Source organism: Callithrix jacchus, chromosome 1 (assembly GCF_049354715.1).
Source record: "Callithrix jacchus isolate 240 chromosome 1, calJac240_pri, whole genome shotgun sequence".
NCBI classification, from domain to species: domain Eukaryota; kingdom Metazoa; phylum Chordata; class Mammalia; order Primates; family Cebidae; genus Callithrix; species Callithrix jacchus.
In genome coordinates, this window is record NC_133502.1 from 197620857 (window position 1) to 197642084 (window position 21228).

The 21228-nt window shown below is 45.7% G+C and overlaps 1 long non-coding RNA gene across 7 annotated transcripts in view; it reads left to right on the forward strand.

The window, feature by feature from the left end:
• Positions 1-21228, forward strand: part of LOC118146308 (uncharacterized) — a 221145-nt gene that overhangs the window by 173988 nt on the left and 25929 nt on the right. For 4 of the 7 annotated variants that reach the window (XR_013522028.1, XR_013522033.1, XR_013522032.1 and 1 more), the window contains one exon: positions 798-16076. This is a non-coding gene — a long non-coding RNA (uncharacterized LOC118146308). Of the gene's footprint in view, positions 1-797; positions 16077-21228 lie in introns of those variants that run through there. The other 3 variants (XR_013522034.1, XR_013522035.1, XR_013522029.1) reach the window with 2 other exon arrangements.

The window sequence follows — 21228 nt, forward strand, 5'->3', positions numbered from 1 at the left end:
GGCAGGAGAATTGCCTGAACCCAGGAAGCGGAGGCTGCAGTGAGCCGAGATTGCGCCATTGCACTCCAGCCAGGGTAACAGAGACTCTGTCTCAAAAAAAAAAAAAAAAAAAAAATTCTGCGTCCATTGAGTTCTTAATTTCAAATATTTTATTTTCAGTTCCAGAATGTTCATTGGATTGTTTTTGAAAAATAGCCTCCATTTTTTTTTTGGCGAAATTCTTCATCTTCTAATCTATTTTGTTAAAAATCGTAGTTATTAAAAGTCCTCATCTGCTCATTTTAATAACTTTGTCAACTGTAGTTCTTCTACTGTCTGTTTTTTATTTCATAGCATCTCGCACATTCACATGTCTGCTACTTTTAAATGTTATGTTGGAAATGATAAATGATAGAATATTACCTTAAGTTATTGTCTGCCGGAGGCTACCACAATGGCTTTCCTCTGACAGGGTGGAGTCACCTCAGTCCGGCCAGCACTTGTATTTGCTGTTGTGAGGCTGCAGTCAGTAAGGTCTAGTGTGCCTCTGATTTGCCCTGTTTCTGGGCACAGCCCTCTAGTGTTTTCAACTGAAAGGCTAGCAGATACTTTTATCCTCAGTTTTGCCAGGCTCACGAAGATTTTGTTCTGCCCTTCAGAGGTTTTCAGTGTAGCTCTTTAGTCTGATGCCCGCACAACTTCAACAAGTAACTTAAGGGGGAATGTATCCCTGTGCTGGTGACGCCTCAGTTTCCAGCTGCTCACAGCTGTTCTGATTAAATGTCTGCATCTCTGCTGATTCCTCACTTCCCCAACAGTTTTCTTCTCCTAGGATCCAGTCCTGAGGTCTCAGCTGCCAACTATTCCTGGATAAGCAAATGCTCTCAGGGGAAAGAGTCCTTGATTCTCCGTGTTCATGGAGGTAACCAACCACGCTAGTTTGCCTGGGACCGAGCGGATTCTTGGCACACAGGACTTTCTGCTTTAAAACGGAAATAGCACCAGGCTTGGTGGCTCATGCCTCAGTATTTTGGGAGTCCGGGGTGGGTGGATCACATGAGGTCAGGAGTTCGAGATCAGCCTGACCAACATGGTGAAGCCCCGTCTCTACTAAAAATACAAAATTAGCTGGATATGGTTGCTGGCGCCTGTAATCCCAGCTACTCAGGAGGCTGAAGCAGAAGACTCGTTTGAACCCGGGAGGCAGAGGTTGTGGGTGAGCTGAGATAGTGCCATTGCACTTTAGCCTGGGGGACAAGAGCAAAAGTCCACCTCAGAAAAAACAAAACAAAACTGAAATAGCCCCAGGCCAACCAGGCGGAGTTGGGCACTCTCACATTAATATTCCCCGTTCACTTTGGTACTTTCCTCTCTGGTTCCCCTGTTTCTACTTTGCCATCCCCCTTTTCCTGGAGAGTCTTTTTTCTTAAGCATAGCAAGCCCTTGAGACCTGCGGGTTCCACATTTGCAGAGTCAACAAGTTCTGGATAAAAATATTTAGAAAAGAAAAACCATAAAAAATAATACAACGATTTAAAAGCCACAAATAAAAGACAGTACAGCCATAACTATTTACGTGGTATTTCCATCGGATTAGGTATTATAACTAATCTAGAGATGATTTAAAGTATATCAGAAGACGTATGCATGTAGCTTATATAAGGAACTTGAGCTTCCTCAGCTTTTGGTATCCGTGGCGGGCGGGAGGTGGGTCCCGCAGCCAGTGCCCCGTGGATACCGAGGGTTGGTTGTATTGTGATACTGTGGGAAATTTCACTCTGCTTTTCAGAAGCTTTTGTCCATGGTCTTTGGCCTCCCAGGAAGTAGTGAAAGTCATAAGAAAACATTTTGTGGGTAGAGAAAACTGGCGTTTAAAATTTCAAATTTTATCACCCCAGCCCTACAACTGCCGAAAGCTTTCTTGTTTCTCCAGTGCTGCGCCTCCCCTCACGTGTTGACCACCCAGAGTGAATAATTTATTAACACCGCCTCTTTTCTCATATGATAAAATAATTTTGAGTAATAACCATATAACAATCAGAAACAGTTATTATTTTCTTAATTTGTTCTTTGGTCTTACAATAAATAACGACTAAATTTTTAAATTGTCAATTAAATTTTAAATTGTTAATTAGATTTAATTGTTAAATTTTTCCATTTAATAAATGCCCTTCAAATTCAATATTTTCCAGGTGAACTTAACTTTGTACATACTAAACAAAACTATTACTTCTCATAGTTAATGCTCTATTTTTATTTTATTTTATTTTGAGGCAGAGCCTCCCTATGTCTCCCAGGCTGGAGTGCAGTGGTGTGATCTTGGCTCACTGCAACCTCCACCTCCCAGGTACAAGCAATTCTTCTCCCTAGCTTCCCAAATAGCTGGGATTATAGGTGTGCACCACCATGCCTGGCTAATATTTTTTGTATTTTTCATGAGGTTTTATGATGTTGGCCAGGAGGGTCTTGAACTCCTAACCTCAGGAGATCCACCTGCCTCACTCTATCAAAGTGCTGGGATTGCAGGTATGAGCCACCGCACCTGGCCTATGCTCTGTTTTTAAACTTAACTGTCTAAAAATTTAACATAAGTAAAATCTCCAAGTGGTCTCATATAGAAGGATGGAATTTAAGTAACTCAAGTTATTTACTATCATTGCTTATTTGAAATCTATTCTTTAAGTGGAGGAATATGAAGTAGTGCAGAGGTGGGAGACACACACTTCAGCCCAAATAAGCGCAGTTGACTTGGAGTCATTATGAACTTCCTTTTGAATGAATGCCTTTAGCCAAAGTTGTATATATAGTCAAAGCTGACTATATGCTTGAGTTTTCTGAATTAGCTTCTGTGAAGAATACAATATTCATTAAAAGATAAGTTTTAAAATGTGCTAATCTGAAGTTTACATTTATTATTAAACCTTAACAGTCAGTGCAGCAATTGTTTAGAACTTATAAAAAAAAATTGGGGGACGGGAGTGTTTTTCTCTGTATTTGTTTAGAGTTACTGACTCATGGTGATAATGAAAAGTAGATTGACAGTTTTATCATTGTTTCTTTTTTTCTTACTTTTTTTTTTTGAGATGGAGTTTCTCTTTTGCTGCCCAGGCTGGAGTGCAGTGGCGTGATCTCGGCTCACTGCAGCTTCTACCTGCCGAGTTCAAGTGATTCTCCTGCTTCAACCTCCAGAGTAACTGAGATCATAAGCACGCGCCACCACGCCTGGCTAATTTTGTATTTTTCGTAGAGACAGAGTTTCTCCCTGTTGGTCTGGCTGGTCTCGAACTCCTGACCTCAGGTGATCCGCCTGCCTCGGCCTCCCAAAGTGCTGAGATTACAAGCGTAAGCCACCACACCCGGCCCTATTATTGTTTGTAAGTTCTCCACTATGTCTGCGTGAACTGTTGCCTGCACCTCGGGCAGACCACTCCCACTGCCCACCCTTAGACTCCACTGTTTTGGATTTCCCCCCTCAGTTACCCTCTGTCTGGGCGAGTGAAGATTCTCAGCCTGAGCCCAATATCAGTAATTCCTCCAGGTTGAAACTGCCCATTTCTGAATGGTTCTTATTATTCTGGAACTGTAGCCTTATACTTACTTTCTTTGCTTTCACAGTTCTAGATTCCCTTAAAAATACTGTTTCTGTATTCATCCAGTGTTTTCTACCTGTCAGCACAAATGCTGTCTTTTTTATTTTTTTGCCAATCAGTTTGAGCTTATGAGGTTGCTCAGGTTACCCTTGAACTGATGACCTCGCCTTCGCGAGCGCCATGACCTCCGGCGGGAGCCACTTTGGACCCCCACAAATGCCGTCTTACTGTGACCTATTATATCTCTCTCAAAAGCAGAAGTCACTACTGATCTTTTATATTTTGGAATCTCACTGACTGTTCTTATTAGTCCTAAAACCTTATCTATAAATTCTCTTGGAAAGTTCCCTTCAATTCCTCTTCTAATGACAATTTGAATGACAAATGAGGATTGATTTTTTTCAGAATATATTTAGCAAATTATGTAATTTTCTCTTTTAATGTGGTGTATTATACTAAAAGGTTTTCCGATATGGAACCATCCTTGCATTCCTTAGATTCATCCTATCCTTTCATAATATATTTTCTAAAATATTACTGAATCTGACTTCCTAGTTTTCCATTTCATACTTTTGTCTATTTTTTTATATAGATTTCTTTAATCGGTATTATTCTTAGTGGATTTCGGTACAAAGGTCTTATTAGCCTCAAATGAATTTGGATTATGCCCCACCTTTCTTATTCTTTAAAGTAATGTGTAGACCACTGGATTTACCTGTACCTTAAAGGTTTGATATAACAGGTTTCTAAAATTTTAAGCTCTCAGGGTGCGATGGTCAGGAGAGGGGATAATATAGATTTCATACAATTTTTAATGGATAGTAGACTTTCAAGTCTAACGTTTTTTCTTCTTATGCCAATTTTGGCCATTTTTATTTCTTTCAAATTATTCATTTTATAAGTTTCAAATGTATCAGTGGTATGCTGCTTGTAGTATTTTTGAAATAATTTGTAAAAACTCTGCTGTTTTTCTAGTTAAGACTTATGGTGTACAACTTTCCCTTCTCACTTCCTTTCTCCATTTTTTTCCTTAATCAGATTTGCTCGAGGTTTTTTAATTATTAATTTGTTTAAAAAGTGTGTTTTGTTTGTACGTGTGTGTGTATGTGTGTGTGTGTGTGTTTTTGAGACAGGGTCTGGCTCTGTTGCCCAGGCTGGAGTGCAGTGGCACGATCTCGGCTTACTGCAAGCTTTGCCTCGGAGGCTGAAGCCAACCGAGTACTTGGGACTACAGGCACATGCCATACCTAGTTAACTTTGTATTCTTTTTGTAGAGATGGGGTTTCACCAGGTTGCCCAGGCTGGTGTTGGACTTCCGAGCTCAAGTGACCAGCCTGCCTTGGCCTCCCAGAGTTCTGGGATTATAGCTGTGAGCCACCACTCCTGGCCAAAAGTATTTTTTGTGCTCGTGGATATTCTCCATTGTTTCAATGTCTTGGGCTCAGAGTGTTGGCAGTTGCCTCTCTGGTAGCCAGATTTGAGGATGAGGAGTTTGCCCAAGAGAGACAATATTATAGTAAACAGTAATTGCGTGGCATCGTTAGGTCCTTAAGAACAGGCATGGGGCATTATTCATCCTTTGATCTCCAGTATCCAGCACATGTAGGGAGCTCTGTGATGCTTTGCAAATGGATGAATGGAATAGGACTAACAGAGATGCCAGAATTGCATAAAAACCTTGTGACCTTTGGAATATCCAACCCTTGATACCCTCGTTGCCATCTTTCCAGCCAGTAAACTAGATTTTAGCAGAGGTGGAAAGACCATTTGTTTGGGTTACGTCTCCTCAAATGCTAAATGGCTCCCTCCATTGTGGGTTTTGGCTCTAAATATAGAGCTTTCCAGTTCTCTTTGTTGGAGGGGACATGGCTCTAAACCCTTCTCAATCGATGGATATCAATCAGTTTCATTCTGGCCAAGCCAAATCTACTTAACCCAACTCAATCTACTTAACCCAACCAAATCTACTTAACCCAACTCAGTCCACATCAAGCCACCTGAAATAAACCTATATAACCCAGCTTAGCACAACCTCACCACCGACAGATACAACCCCATTCAACTTGACCATATTCAGCAAAAACCAATTGATTCCAGTTACTTACAATTTACCACAAATTACAATTCAACACGAGGCAACAGACCACTTCTTATCCCCTATAACCTAAGTCAGCCCAACACAAGCCAATCCAAGTCAACACAACTCCCAGCACAAGATAGTCCCACAACCCAATGAAATTCAATCTAGTGCAATTTAATAAACTATTTCAACAACTCTTCTGTCTGAAGAAGGTAAGGTACTTTGGACACAACACCAAAATAATGTTTCGAAAACATCTCTTTTTTTCTTGCCATTAGTGTTTAATGGAACTCTTGAAATCATTGTCCCTTCAAACCTCCTTAGTGTATAGAGCCTTTTCCCCTCTCTGGCCCCCTGAATCCTCACAACATTTTTTTTTTTTTGAGACAGAGTATCACTCTGTCACCAGGCTGGAGTGCAGTGGCTTGATCTTGGCTTACTGCAAACTCTGCCTCCTGGGTACAGCCTTTCTCAACCTCCCAAGTAGCTGGGACTACAGCCACCTGCCAACATGTCCAGCTAATTTTTTGTGTTTTAGTACAGCTGGAGTTTCATCATGTTGGCCAGGATGGTCTCGATCTCCTGACCTCATGATCCACCTGCCTTGGACTCCCAAAGTGCTGGGATTATAGGTGTGAGCCACCATACCTGGCCACAACACTTTATTTTATGGAGTTACTGGTCTCATCTGAACTAGATTATGAGTGCTTGGGGGCAGGAATGATGTCAAATTCATCTACCTTCTGTATCATTAGATGGACATTAAGAAAATGTAGTTTAAATATATGACTAGCAGAAGAAATTTGTGAAGCTTATTCAGTTTTGGAGGACAGTAGAGTTTTATCCCCTTTGGGGACCTGGGTGAGGAGGATTTTAAGGAGAACCCACAGACGTTCCTAGGTTTCACTCCTGGCTTTGACACCTACTATCTATGTGCCCTTGGGCAAGGCATGCCACCTTTCTGGAGCTTAGTTTCCTTGTTCATAAAATGAGAGATAGATTCCCAACTCTAGGACTGTCCTGGGGATAAATATTGAGTTGACACATGTGAAGCACTTACCTCCGTATGTGACATATAATTGAGGATGCATACATATCGACTATGTTTTTTTCCATAAGTTTCCTTGTTCAGCATTTTCTTTTAGTGACTTGGGGACAACAGCCTCTGTGGATCGGAAAATTTCAAAACTCTCTCTTGATCCCTTGTTGGATAATACCCTCTCTCGTAATAATAATTTCATTGGCACAATTACCAAATAACCACCATTTGTTTTGTATTTTACTGTGGTCCCTTAGTTCAAAGAAGCCTGAGAATGATTGATCTGGTGAAAGTACGCATTTATACATTTAAATAAATAGGGTACAGCACACTATGAGGACCACAGTCATTTGGACATCCACTGTTTTCCAGGATTGGTGGGCAGAGAGCTAAAAGCAATGCAATCTCTGTCCGCAAGGAACTTACAGTTTGATGGAGAACATGAAGTAGAAATAAGACTGCAAAGGGTTAATGAACTTTGACTGAAGGCTCCAGCTGTAGCTGAGCAGGAGGGTAGCTTATGCTGGGCCCCCACTGTCGACTTGTAATTTGTTGGAATTTGTTGGGTGCAGTTGGTTTTTGTTGAATAAGGTCAAGTTGAATGGGGTTGTATCGTGTTGGTGGTGAGGTTGTGCTAAGCTGGGTTGTATAGGTTTATTTCAGTTGAATGGATGTGAATTGAGTCAGGTTAAGTAGAGGGTAGGGGCCTTTTCCCGCTCTGACACTCAGTTTCTTCTACTGTAGAATGGGGATCATGGGGCATAGAAGACATCCTTGTTGGTTGTTGTGGAGATTCGGTGAGAGAGTGGTCAGTTCTTAAAGCGTTTGTCTGCCTTGAGTCGTGAAGAGTACATTTGTTAGAATCCACATTCCGTTATGAGAAATACACATTCCATCATCTGAACTACTGGACAAGCGCTTGAGGCTCTCAGGCACACAAATGGCCCCATGTGAACAGTTTGGCCACCACCATCTCTCTGGCTGCCAGATTGCCTGCGGCAGGAGTTGCGGCTGACCCTAAGTCCTTAGACTGGGGCTCACGTCTAAGTCACATTTGCTGTACCGGGCCTGCCAGGACAGCTGTTTCCAAAGTCAACTGCATTCCCTGCCGAGAAGCCAGGGCTGAATTCTTCATCACAGTCTGGCTGTGGGTTAGGCGTTATAAATAATGCCGTGCTGACAGCCAGGTGGACCGCATGGCTAACTGGATGATGTTTCATTGGTCCTGACAGGGACAGCCCTGCAAATAGAATCTGAGTGGTGGCAGGCCCCTTGGAGTCATCGTGCGTGCCCTTCCACTGAGTCTGGTGGGACCCTCTTCAGCTCATCTCAGACTGGAAGATGCCTGCCTTTTTTTGTTTCTTATACGTCTCCATGGAGAAAGGGAAACTCTCCCCAGGACACTGTATTTTTCTTTTGGCAGTGGTTGGTGCAGGGTTAAAACATTCTGGAGTCCCGTCTGTGTTCAGATCTGGATTGAGCTACTCACAAGCTGTGTGACCTCAGGCAAGTTACCAAACCTCTCTGAGCCTCAGTTCCTTACCGTTAAGATAAAAGAGAAGAATGGTGTCCAGGTCCAAGAGTTGATGTGGGTTTTGGATGGAATAAGGATCACAGGATCAAATGCTCTGGGAATGGGAGGTGTGATTTCGTGGGGGATACCAGGTTGTCAAGGACAATTGCTCTGCCACCTCCCTTGGTGTGCGTGGGAATGGTGAGAGTTGCTCATCACTCAGGACAGGTATAGCTCTGTCTGATTCCAGGGCTAGATAAGACCCCCTCCGAAGGGCCACTCCAGTGCCGGTGTCCTCGTCTCCTGGGCCCTACCCAGGAGGCAGAGTAGCACAATGGGAGGACACAGGACTGAGGACCAGGGTTCGATTCCTGGCTGGGTGACCTTAGTACATCAACTGCTTTCTGTGGGCCATAGCTGGTGGGGAAAGCCCTGGATAGAGCTTTAAAAAATAGCCATATTTGTGGTTTTTAAAACCACCCTGCAGGGAACAGAAGGGCCTCAGATGTGGTTGTGCTCACCCCCATGCCCAGCCTCCCTTAAAAATAGATTTGTGGCTAAACACAGTGGTTCATGCCTGTCATCTCAGCACTTTGGGAGGCTGAGGCAAAGGGTTGCTTGAGGCCACAGTTCTAGGTCAGCTTGGGCAATGTAGTGAGACCCCATCTCTACAAAAAATATTTTAAAAATTAGCCAGGCATGGTGGAGCACGTCTGTAGTCTCCGCTACTCAGAAGGCAGAAACAAGAGATCGCTTGGGCTCAGGAATGTGAGGCTGCCATGAGCTATGGTGTCACACCACAACACTCCAGCCTGGGTGACAGAGCGAGACCTCATCTCTAAAACGTTAAAAATCAAAAACAGATTTGTGCTCTAAGGAGAAAAGCTTAACAAGCTGCTGTTGCCAGCAGACTCTAGGTTTACTTGGAGGAAGTGAGGGTTGTATCCTACCTCCGACAGCATGGCTCTCAAAGGCACCCGAAAGTAAGCATCCTCCCTGGCTCCCCATTGCTTGTTGGAAGTCAGGCCTTTGCTGAGCCCTCAAGGCTTCTCCAACCTGACCTTCCCCCTCCAGCTCATTCCCACACTTTGGAATCAACTCCAGGCCGTTGTGTGACTGCTTTGACGTGGTCCGGCATTTCCTTTCATTCACTGCAATTCCCTCTACCTTGAAGGCTGTTCCTCTGCTTCTCCATGGAGTCCCATTCTTTACTTACTCTTCTAGACCACATTGAAATATCCTCTCACATCAGAAGGTTTCTATTTTGAGCCCTCTAGGGAGAGGTAAGCAATTATTGATACTTTCCAATGCTGCATTTGTAGAATGCTTACTATGTGCCAGAATTAGGGATAAAGAGTGAACAAAAAGAGACACAGTGTCTAACTTCATGGAGTTTCTAGTCCTGCTGGAAACAGAGTTAGTCAAATACAGACACCATCGTGTATGTATTTAGAAATCCATATTAATGCCCCTAATGAAACAAGTTCCAGCAGAATTTAACAAGGGATCTGATTGAATTGGTGTATTGGGAAAGGCTTCGCTAAAGAAGGGATGCTGAAGCTTCAGGTCCAGTTAGCCAGGTGAGTGGGGAGTAGGGAGGGCAGCATGTGCAAAGGTTCTATGGCAGGAATGATGGTGTACGGTGACGGCTTATCTTGGTCTACCCCAGGCAGTCCCTTGTGTCCTGGCTTATGGATTAATAGCATTCTCTTTCGTTCCCCAAAGTAGCCTGGTTTGGAAGGTAAATTCTGTGGTTGACTAACTGAATGAAAAGAAGCCTGGAGTGTCAGGACTACCATGTGGAAGAGGATTGGCAGGGACTGAACTACATGCCCAGTGAAGGCTGGAGATGGAGGTCATTATCTCGCCTGAGAATGATGAGATACCACTGAAGGGTTTCAGGCACAGTGTGCCAGGATCTTCCCTACTTTCTTTTTTTTTTTTTTGAGATGGAGTCTTGTTCAGTCACCCAGGTGGGAGTGGTGCAGTGGTGCAGTCTCAGCTCACTGCAACCCCCGCCTCCTGGCTTCAAGCGATTCTCCTGCCTCAGCCTCCTGAGTAGCTGGGATTACAGGTGCATGCCACCTGTAATTTTTGTGTTTTTAGTAGAGATGGGTTTTCACCATGTTGGTCAGGCTGGTCTCGAACTCCTGACCTTGTGATCTGCCCACTTCAGCCTCCCAAAGTGTTGGGATCACAGGCGTGAGCTGCTGTAACCGGCCAATCTTCTCTACTTTTCAAAACCACATCTGCCTTCTCTGTTCTCTCTGTTTTTGGCTACTGCTCTCTTGAGAATCCACCCTGCATATTATGGGTTGTTGTTTTCCATAGTTCTTCTCTCCCTAGACTGTGAGGTTTGGGAGGGACAGAAGGAACCCCTCCTGGACGATGCTCCATGTTCTTCTCCTTCCCGCTTGCTGGATGTTGGATAGGAAGAAATTTATGGAGGATCTTCCATGGCTTCAGCACTGGAGCTTCATTGGGTAGTTGGTGTGAACAATAAACAAACTTCTATCATGTCTGAGCCATCATAAACGACTTAAAAACAGTGAAAGGGAAAATGCTAGCTACTGTGCATTGAGCTCACGGCCTGTGTTAAGCTTGCATACTTTATACTTACTATTGAATTTCATCACGAGACTATTTACTTCATGGATAAGGAAACAAAGATTGAGAGAAGTGACTTGCCCAAGGCACCACAGTGAATGAGCAGAGGAGCTGGGATTTAAACCCAGGAATGTCCGACTTAAAGCCAAAGCTCTTAAAACAGCAACTGTGAAATTAGCAGCCCCCAATTTCTCTATCTGTGGGAGCAGCGAGAATCTCCCCACCCTGTGGATCCAGGGATGAGGCTGGTCGTTGTCCTGCTAGGCAGAGCTTGACCAGGCAGAGGCTGGGGTAGGGGAGGTGTGTGGGAGAGACAGGGGCGACCCTCACCTGCAGTCCTAGCCTCTGATCCCATGTCTACGTCAAGTACCCAGCTCAGACAGGGGATGGTGGTATTTCTTTCACCCGCCTGCAGTTTGGCAGGTTCCTCAAAGAGAAATGCTCTTAGATTCATTTAAAAGTCTAAGCAGGGACCGCACAAATTATTAGTGTTTGAAATATTTATAAAGTCTCTTGTTTGCCATGGCATAGGAGGTGATAGACCACAAATAAGAGAAAACCGCAGATGCACCAGGCATGGAGAGAGACGGAGAGGAATGCTGTCTGCCTGCCGCCGCCACCTCATGTTTGAAGGCTGCTAAGCCCAGTGAATTTCCATTCTGCGTTTTCTCAAACTGACTTCCTTTCTACAGCTCCGTTCACTCTCCCTCCTTCAGACAATCACCAGATACTTAAATGGAGGATTTCAACCCCACAAACCAAGAACATTAGGGCAAGTTGGGGTAAAGACAGAAGAGAACACACTGCTTTTATTTTTGCTTTTTGAGAAAGTTTCACTCCTGTCACCCAGGCTGGAGTGCAATGGCATGATCACGGCTCACTGCAACCTGTGCCTCCTGGGCTTAAGCAATTCTCTTGCCTCAGCCTCCCAAGTAGTTGCAAGTACAGATGCACGCCACCATGGCTGGCTAACTTTTATATGTTTATAGAGACAGGGTTTTGCTATGTTGCCCAGGCTGGTCTTGAACTCCTGGGCTCAAGCGATCTGCCCACCTCAGCCTCCGAAAGTGCTGGGATTACAGGTATGAGCCACTGCACCTGGCCAGGAACACTGTCTTAAAATTTTTTCTGGGAGTCTAAAATGATATCAAAATTTAAAATTAAAAAAATCACACAACATAAACTTATATAGCATTTAAGTTTATGGGGGAAAAAAACACGGAGAAAAATAAATGTGCTCTTCTGATTTGACAGATGGGAAAACCAAAGTCACCCAGTGAGTCAAGGATGAAAACCAAGGTCGTCCGTCTGACTTCCAGCCCGGAGGTCCGTCCCTTTTTGCTGATCTTTGACCACTGAATGTACGTGCTAATAATTTAGAAAGAGGTGCTTAGGTCCTGATTTGGGAATTACATAGTTTGAATTTATTCATTGATGTGCATACATACACATATGCATTTATATACAGGTATATGCATATATTCACTCAGATCTATGAATGAATGAATGAACTCATTTGTTCATTTATTTACTAACTCAACAAATACTATACTATGTGCAAGAGATGCAGCAGTGAGCAAGAGAGATTTGGCCCTGCGTTTCCTGAGCTAGTAAAAGACATGGTTTCAGGTGACGTCTCACGCTTCCAGTTGATCCCAGAGGAGCTCTGGAGTGTGAGCTGCACCCCAGAGTTGTTCTGCCTTGGAGTAAGAGGCTGGCCTTTTATACCCTTGTAATAGTCAATTATTGGCTGCATGACACCAGTGTAGCCAATTGGTGTAGAGGGGAGGATGTACCCTCCACAGGATTTCCGGGTAAGGCAGCTCCTGTCCGCGGAGGGCAGGGTTAGCTGTGAGGTGCTGCTGTCTTAGCAGCCAACAGTCACCACAGCCATTGCTGGACTTATCAATGTCCATTACTAGTTTAATGTACATTTAATGTACAACCAAGGGGATTGGATACATTGATCTTTCAGAGGGGATCTGAGTGAGGCAGGAATGGCATCTACTACATGAGAAACGGAGCTTTATCATACTGGGAAGGTGGGGGAGACAGTCCGTAATTCATACTTCTATGTGATCTCAATTTGAGGCATGAGGGAGCTAGACTATTTACCCCCTGACTCCTGGCAGCCCTTACCGAAGGTGGCTCCCAGGGGAGGTTAATTCTCAGCATGGCCAGTGTGCAGCTACAGAGAGCTCCAGCAGCAGACAGAGCCACATGCTAGAAGGTAGAGGTTGGGCAGATGTGCTCAGATGTGGCCGTGTGGGATGCCAAGATCATCTGCTCCTGGTGGCCTGGACCAATCAGACGTATCCCTCAGAAATGTGGAATGAGGAAGCTGGTGGATGCTTGGAGTCTCAGGTCAGCCGAGACACAAGAGCAAGGAAATTACAACTGAGGCTGGAGTGGTCATCATGACCTTTTGTGTGATGAAAATGTATGGGCATGAAGGTAAGGGGTCATCAGCATTGTTGGCCGGGACAGATGGTGTGTAGGGATCTCTGTGCACAAAGATGCTGGGAAGTCACTCGGGCAAGGAGGTGGCTGGCCGGGGACCCCACTTGGCTTCTGATTTTTCTTTCATTTGTTCATTCGTTCTACAGATATTTACTGAGGGACTATGACATGCTAAGCTTTGTGCTCAATGCAGGGAATGTGAAGGAGGAATGAACCAGACAGGGTCCTAGCTCTGTGGAGTTTATATTCTACGTGTGTGGGGGGGAGAGTGGGGGATAAGTAAATAAATGAACAAGATAATCAGAGGAAAGGAAATTTAGTAAAGGAAGTCAGCAGGATGCAGGGTGGAGAGTATCTGATGATGAGGTACTTTCGACAGGTGATCAGAGGCAGATTCTGATCATCCCCACTTTACAGATGAGGAAACTGAGGCTTTAGAGGATAAGGAACTTGCCCAAGCGCATTCAGCTAGTAAGTGGCCCCCTCTGTAGATTCTGTCTGTCTCTCTGTAATTCCTTCTATTCTTGGCTCTGGGTTAATTCCTTGAGCCAACACAGGTTAGATCCACTCTTTCTGCTTTCCCCGTCAGTGATTTTATGATTTGGAGACCACGACACCAACCATCCTGAATCCCTGCCCGGACTCTTCTGGGCATGCACTGGTCTGGGATGGGCTGTGACTAACAGCTTTGGGGCCAGCCTCACATTGCCACTGTCAGGGTCCAGGAGACTAGAATGGCTCTGGAGACAGGGAGACTCACCCCAGCCCACCACTCCTTCACCGTGGGACCTTGGGCGAATGACCTCACTTCTCCAAGTTCCAGTTTCTCTCTCCGTCACATGCCGACACCAATTGTCTCTACCTCCTGGCACTATCGTGAAGATTAAATGAGCTGATGTTTGTGTAAGATTTGGTGCCATGCCCAGGGCAGAGTAAACACTCACGTCAGGCTTGGTGGGGGAAACGGCTGCCCCCAGATATTCTGATCACCTGTCGGAGGGTCCGAAGGGGCTGGGGAAGGCAGGCACTCTCAGCGCTGGTCTTCAAGAGCCTCAGCCCCTGAGTGACCCTGAACCAGAGCTGGGGGTGGAGAAGCAATTTTCTGACTTTGGGTCAGGACTGTCAAAGCCAATTAGGGAAGTCAGACGGGCGGCAGCCTCCAGCACCCAAGCAAACCGATGTGGCAGCCAGCAGAGGGGCTGGCTTGCTCTGACCTTAAACCCGAATGCTCCTGCCCACATCTGCAGCTAAATAAACCAAGTAAATCATGCTGGCAGATAGATAATTAAATAATTATCAGGCACTTAATAACAAGGAGTGGGTGCTCTGAATTACCATATTAGACAGTGTCTTTGAGGACTAATTGTTGCATTACATCAGAGTTACTCATTCATTATTCTTGTCATTTCGGGTGATAATTTGCACTTTAGGAGACAGCGACAATTTTAGCAGGCAATTAGAGACGTGTCAGGCCTGGCCCCGTGAGTTACTGTCACAATTATTGCCTTTTTTACCCCGGTCCTCATTGGCAGCCATGTATGTAAGGGGATTTGGGTAATTCCAGGCCTGGGCAAAACAACCAACCCACAGGATAGTGGCAGGGCAGGGAACACAGCAGCCGCCACCATGGGAGCAAGGAAGGGGCGGCGTCCCAGTGGTGGTGGTGCGAAGCCAGGGCCAGCAAGCAGAGCTGAGCGGGGCTTTTGGAGCCTCATCAAGTCAACGAGCGTTCTCCCTCCCAAGTAGTTGGTGACGCTGCCTGTTCCTCTCCCGGCTGATTGTCAGCCACTCAACCGGGCTTCTGTGACTGCTTACCTGAACCTTTGCAATGAGCTTTTCACAGGTCTCGGGGAGGCAGAAGGGAGGAGAGAAACAGGAAGGGAGAACAGAGAAGAGGAGAGGGGAAGGAAGGAGAGGGAAAAAGATATACAAGTCCTGTTTTTAACTTTCCGTCTTTGATGAGGCTTGGGAATTGTCGGGGGCCTTGAGGATCCCGGGAGGGAGTGCCCCTCCCAGGATTAGGTAATTGCTAGAGGGAACAAACCACTTCCCTTCTGAGGGAGCCTTTGATATGCAAACCAACCAAATCCGGAGTCTATTTATCAACCTCCTACCTCCAAGACCCTATCCCCTTGCTCCAGATCACCCCAGGGCCAGGAACCAGACAGCTAGGGACCTCTCCTGCAGCCCAGAATCTGCCGAATTCATTCACAATGGCCAATGCTAAGTCTGCCTACCCTGGCTCACCTGTTCTTTCCAGCAAAATCCACGACATTGTTATAACTGCTGTTTCTGAGACAGGGTCTCACTCTGTCTCCCAGGCTGGAGTACAGTGGCACAATCTTGGCTTGCTGAAACCTCTGCCTCCCAGGCTCGAACGATCCTCCCACCCCAGCCTCTCAAACAGCTAGGAGGACTGTGCACCACCACACTCGGCTAATTTTTTGTACGTTTTGTAGAGGCAGGGTTTTGCCATGTTGCCCAGGTTAATCTCAAACTCCTGGGCTCAAGGGACCCGACTGCCTCAGCCTCTCCAAGTGCTGGGATTACAGGTGTGAGCCACCATGCCCAGCCTATTATTGTTATTTTATTTTGGCTACCATCAACTGAGAAAACAAAATCCGTGATAAAGGCCCTCTGCTGGCTCCGTCTGCCCTGTGTAGCCTGTCATGCCCCCTCCTCTTGGGAACTGTGAATAATAAACTATCTTTTCAATAGTGGTCGTCTCTGCTATGTGGTCTCACCATACCTGAACGAAAACTAAATCCTGTGTGTAAAACAGAAAAGAATATAGGAAACAAGAGAAAAGAATAGAAGAAGGAAAGAAAAGAAGAGCTGGGCGCAGTCGCTCATGTCTGTAATTCTAGCACTGTGGGAGGCCAAGATGGGTGGATCACGAGGTCAGGGGTTCAAGACCAGCCTGGCCAACATGGTGAAACTCCGTCTCTACTAAAGATACAACACATTAGCTGATCATGGTGGCACATGCCTATAGTCTCAGCTACTCAGGAGGGTGAGGCAGGACAATCACTTGAACCTGGGAGGCGGAGCTTGTAGTGAGCCGAGACCACGCCATGGCACTTCAGTCTGGACAACAGGGTAAGATTCTGTCTCAAAACAAACAAACAAAAAAACAAAAAACAAAAAGAGGGAGTTGGAGAAAGAAATAAGAGAGAGAAGGGAACAGGAGAAAAAGGAGTTTGAAAGAAGGAGAAAGAAGACCGAAGAAAATAAAGAAAGAGGGAGAGGCTGGGTGCAGTGGCTCATGCTTATAATCCCAGCACTTTGGGAGGCCGAAGCGGATGGATCACGAGGTCAAGAGATCGAGAGCATCCTGGTCAACAAGGTGAAACCCCATCTCTACTAAAAAAAAAAAAATACAAAAATTAGCTGGGCATGGTAGGCTGAGGCAGGAGAATTGCTTGAACCCAGAAGGTGGAGGTTGCGGTGAGCGGAGATCGTGCCATTGCACTCTAGTCTGGGTTACAACAGTGAAACCCCATCTCAAAAAAAAAAAAAAAAAAGAAAGAGGGAGAACGAGATGAGAAAAGGGACAATGTGGAAAGAAAAGGAAGGAGGGAAAGGGAGAAGGAGGTGGGGGAGAGGTTGAGGAAGAAGGGGAGGAATGCAGGGAGGCTGCGTGTGAAAGTTACGTATCTATGAAACCAACATTTTCCCCCCAGTGCTTGCAGTGTTTACTTTTCAGTGAAATCCAGCGTCTGGGTTCATTTGCCCACAGCTGACTCACTTGACCCTGGGCGACTTGAGAACAGACACCACGAGTCAATGACTCAGAGTAGGCCCTCAGAAAATATTTTTGACCGGCTCCATAGTGTGAATCAAGAAAAATAAAGCACAGCTAAATACAAACGCAAAACTCCACAGAAAGGGAAGGTTGTCAGCTTCAGGGCAGTGACTTCTCAGCTCTGTCCTTAGCAATTAGACGGGAAGAGACGGCAGTGGCTGAATTGGGCCTCCTTTTCCCTCATCTGAGACTTGGAAGGAGGCATTGGCTCAGGATGCATGCTGCCAGGAGACGGGGCAGCTGCTGAAGGGACATGTGGCTCAATAACAGTCAGAGGCGGTAAAACTCAGTCCCTCAGAACGTGGGCCTGGAGTCTCAGGTCCACCACTTCTTAGCTGTGTGACCTTGGGCAAGTCACATTTCTGAAATTATAATTTTCTCCTGTCAAGGCTGATGATAGGCCAGCAGGCTTTGCTGAGCTTTAACAAGATGAAGTCTGTAAAGAGTTATGTGCCAGGTGCTGTGGCTCACACCTGTAATACTAGCACTTTTGGGGAAGCTGGGGTTGGAGGACCGCTTGAGGCCAGGAGTTTGAAACCAGCCTGGGCAACATAGTGAGACTCCCATTTCCTCAAAAACTAGAAAAACTAGCTGGGCGTGGTGATGTGCACCTGTAGTTCCAGATAACTGGGAGTCTGAGAGGGAGGATCTCTTGAGCCCAGGAGTTGGAGGCTGCAGTGAGCTGTGACTGTACCATGGCACTCCAACCTGGGTGGCAGAGTGAGACCTTACTCCAAAAAAAAAAAAAAAGGTTGGGCGTGGTGGCTCACACCTGTAATTCCAGTACTTTGAGAGGACCGAGGTGGGTGAAACACGAAGTCAGAAGATCAAGACCATCCTGGCCAATATGGTGAAACTCTGTCTCTACTAAAACATGAAAAAAAAAAAAAAATTAACCAGGCGTGGTGGCGCATAGTCCCAGCTACTCGGGAGGCTGAGGCAGGAGAACTGCTTGAACCTGGGAGGCAGAGGTTGCAGTGAGCTGGGATTCCACCACTGCACTCCAGCCTGGCAATAGAGCAAGATTTCATCTCAATAAAATAAAATGCGTAGGACGTGATGCAAAGCGTTTCTGGGTAAGTGGGAGCTACTGTTTTATCATTATTATTCTAAATTTGAATTCGTGCATGGTTCTCTGTCCCTACTTGGCTTGGATCTGGACCCATCATCTCCCTGTGCCTATTAAGATTAGGGTTAGATGATGATTCGGGTGTTGGGGCTGGTTCCCTCTGGCACTGGGACTGGCCCTTCCTAAGATGGTTCCTCTGAGGGTTGGGATTTTCCCTTGACCTCACTCCTTGGGGCATGCTACTCCATACATCACAAGTCCACTCCTGGCTGGGAAGCAGAAAGAAGGACCCGCTACATGTACTCAACATCCACTGCCTCCCAAAGCCCCACGCCAACCGTGTAACATTCTTTACTTGGTTAAGCCTTGCAGGAACCTCTGAAGTAGGAGCAATTATTTCATTCCCATTTTACAGATGAGAAGACAGGTAAAGAGAGGTAGAATGGGTTCTTTAGGGTGAAACAGCCGCACAATGGCAGAGTCAAGGTTTGAGGCTGACTCAGGATCTTCTTGCAGTCTTCACTGTCTCCTAGGATGCAATGTCATTACCTAGTGTGTTCACCCCACAGGTGAAAAACTCAAACAGTGCTTCCAACTCATTTCTGCAACAGTTGCCTTCAAACAGCAAAATGGGGTTTTCCCAAATATGTAAAAAATTATATTCGAAGAAAACCACAAACCATCATGTAAAAAGTGTAAGTGACTGGGGACAATGCATTTTAAGGATATATATAACATATATAAATCTATGTTTATATATACACACACACCCCCCCGACACACATATGCATAAGCTAAATGGAGTTAATTAAGTTAAAACCACAGTAAATCTGACAGATTCATATTAACACGATGGTCAGAACTGTAGGAAATATAGTAGTTTGAAAAAGAATAAATCCAGCCAATTACAGATTTATGTTGACGCCAGCACAGTTACCACCGTTTTACAATAATCATTGATCAATCAACGTTTTATGACAAAACTATAATTTTCACGTGTTTCACCCTCACCTAAAAGTTTCCTCGTTTGCTTAATTCCCAGAATGTGATTCTATAAATCTTTCTCTCTGTGATATTAAGTAGATAATAAGAATGCCATGTAAGATTTGCTTATGGTTTAAACCACAGTTGCAAATGATTTATAATTAGGGCCAAATCTAAGACAAAACATTATTAAAGTCAAAACCTGCTGTAAATTGGTGCGGTTGGCTTGGGCATTTAGGAATTTATCGGGGTTTGATGACAGCATTTCGTCTGGTGATTTCCAAGGGGCCAGTTGACACCAAGGGGAGATATTTATGATTAAAGAAAAGCTATAAAATTACTGGGGTGTCCCTGGTGGCATTAGCCAAGAGGACTGTCAGGCCTGACTCTGTGTGTCATCATCAAAGGCAAAACCCTCAGTGTGGGTTTCTCTAGGCCTGTGACCCACCACCAAAGGGACAGAGTCCACCCTGCTTTCCCTACAGGCCGATCTCCTTGGAATCGTTAGCTGAAGATGTTACCCAGAATAAATCAGACCACTAGAGCGTCATTTGTGCAACATGTGTTTATTGAGCACCTACTATGTGCAAGGTCCTGGGGATACAGTGGTCAACTAACGAAGCAAATGTCTCTGCTCCCACAGAGTTGTGGAGTAGAGACCTAATCCACTTCACATAGGAGACAAGGCAGAGGCCAATATAGGTGGGGGTTTGGAGAGATGTGGGCAATGGGTGAGAGAGAAGCTGGTAGGAAATGGGAGAGAAGCTAGGCTGGTGGAGAGTGGGAAGGGAGGCTGGTTGGAGGAGAGGGATAAGGAGGAGGCTGATAAGGAAGGGGTGGGAGGGAGGATGTATAATCCATTTAAAATAAAGTGTCAGGGAAGGCCCCCTGGAGGAGGTGGTTTTTCCTTTGTGTTAGGGGTGGAGGAGTGAGCCAGGGGCTGTCTGGGGAAAGAGCATTGGTAGATCCTTTTTCTGAGGAGGAGTAATGCAGAGGCTACGAGAAGACAGCATCTCAGCATGCATGAGTAACAGGGAAGAACCCAGTGTAACTGGAGAAGAGAGAGCAATGGGGGGTCCGGGGCATGGAGTCAGGGCTCAGGCCATGCACAGCCAACACCTTAGCTCTCCAGCGATGGGGAGGCCATAGCGGAGGGTTGGGCCGGGTGATGACCTGCTCAGATAGACATTTCAAAAATAATTGTTTTGGACACTGTCTGGACGAGTGACAGGGCCAGGAGCAAAATGGGAGGCATTCCTGCTATCCATGTGGGAAAGGAAGGTGGCTGAGACCAAGAGGTGGAGAGGAGGGGAGATGAGTACGCTTGAAATCATTTTTGGAGTGGAGCTGCCAGGACCTGTTGATGCATTGGACATTAGACATGACAAGGAGAGAGGATTGAAGGTGGAGTCGTTTCAGCGAAGGTGGAGTCGTTTGAGTGAAGGCGGAGTCGTTTCAGTGAAGGTGGAGTCGTTTGAATGAAGGTGGAGTCCTTTCAGTGAAGGCGGAGTCGTTTCAGCGAAGGTGGAGTCGTTTGAGTGAAGGCGGAGTCGTTTGAGTGAAGGTTCAGTCGTTTCAGCGAAGTCGGAGTCGTTTGAGTGAAGGTTGAGTCCTTTGAGCGATGGTTGAGTCGTTTTAGGCTGGAGCACCGATTTCCATGATGGTGCTGGTTCCCGAAATGAGGAGGACTGGAGGTGGAACCAGGTTAGAGAAAGAGTGGCATGGGATCCAGATTTCGGTGAGGGCTTGTGAAGCTTGAGATGCCATTAGTGTCCAAATGAAGAGGTCAGGGGAGCAGGTGAATATATGAGTCTGACCTGTTTTGAGAGAGAGGTCAGGCTGGAGTAAGAAGATATGAAGGCATCAGCCTAAGGCTGGTTTGAAGCCATGAGGTCACCAAGAACCAAGGAGAGGTAAGTACAAGGGAACATCTGCAGCTGAGTCCCGGAGCCCGCAGCAGTTAGGCATCCGGGGAAAGGAGCAGCGCCCAAGAGTGGACATCCGGAAGGAGATGTCATTGACATAGGAGGAAACCCAAGAGCACGTGGTGTCCTCCAGAGAAGATAAACCCACAAAGGTAAAGCCATCCGTGGTACCAAATA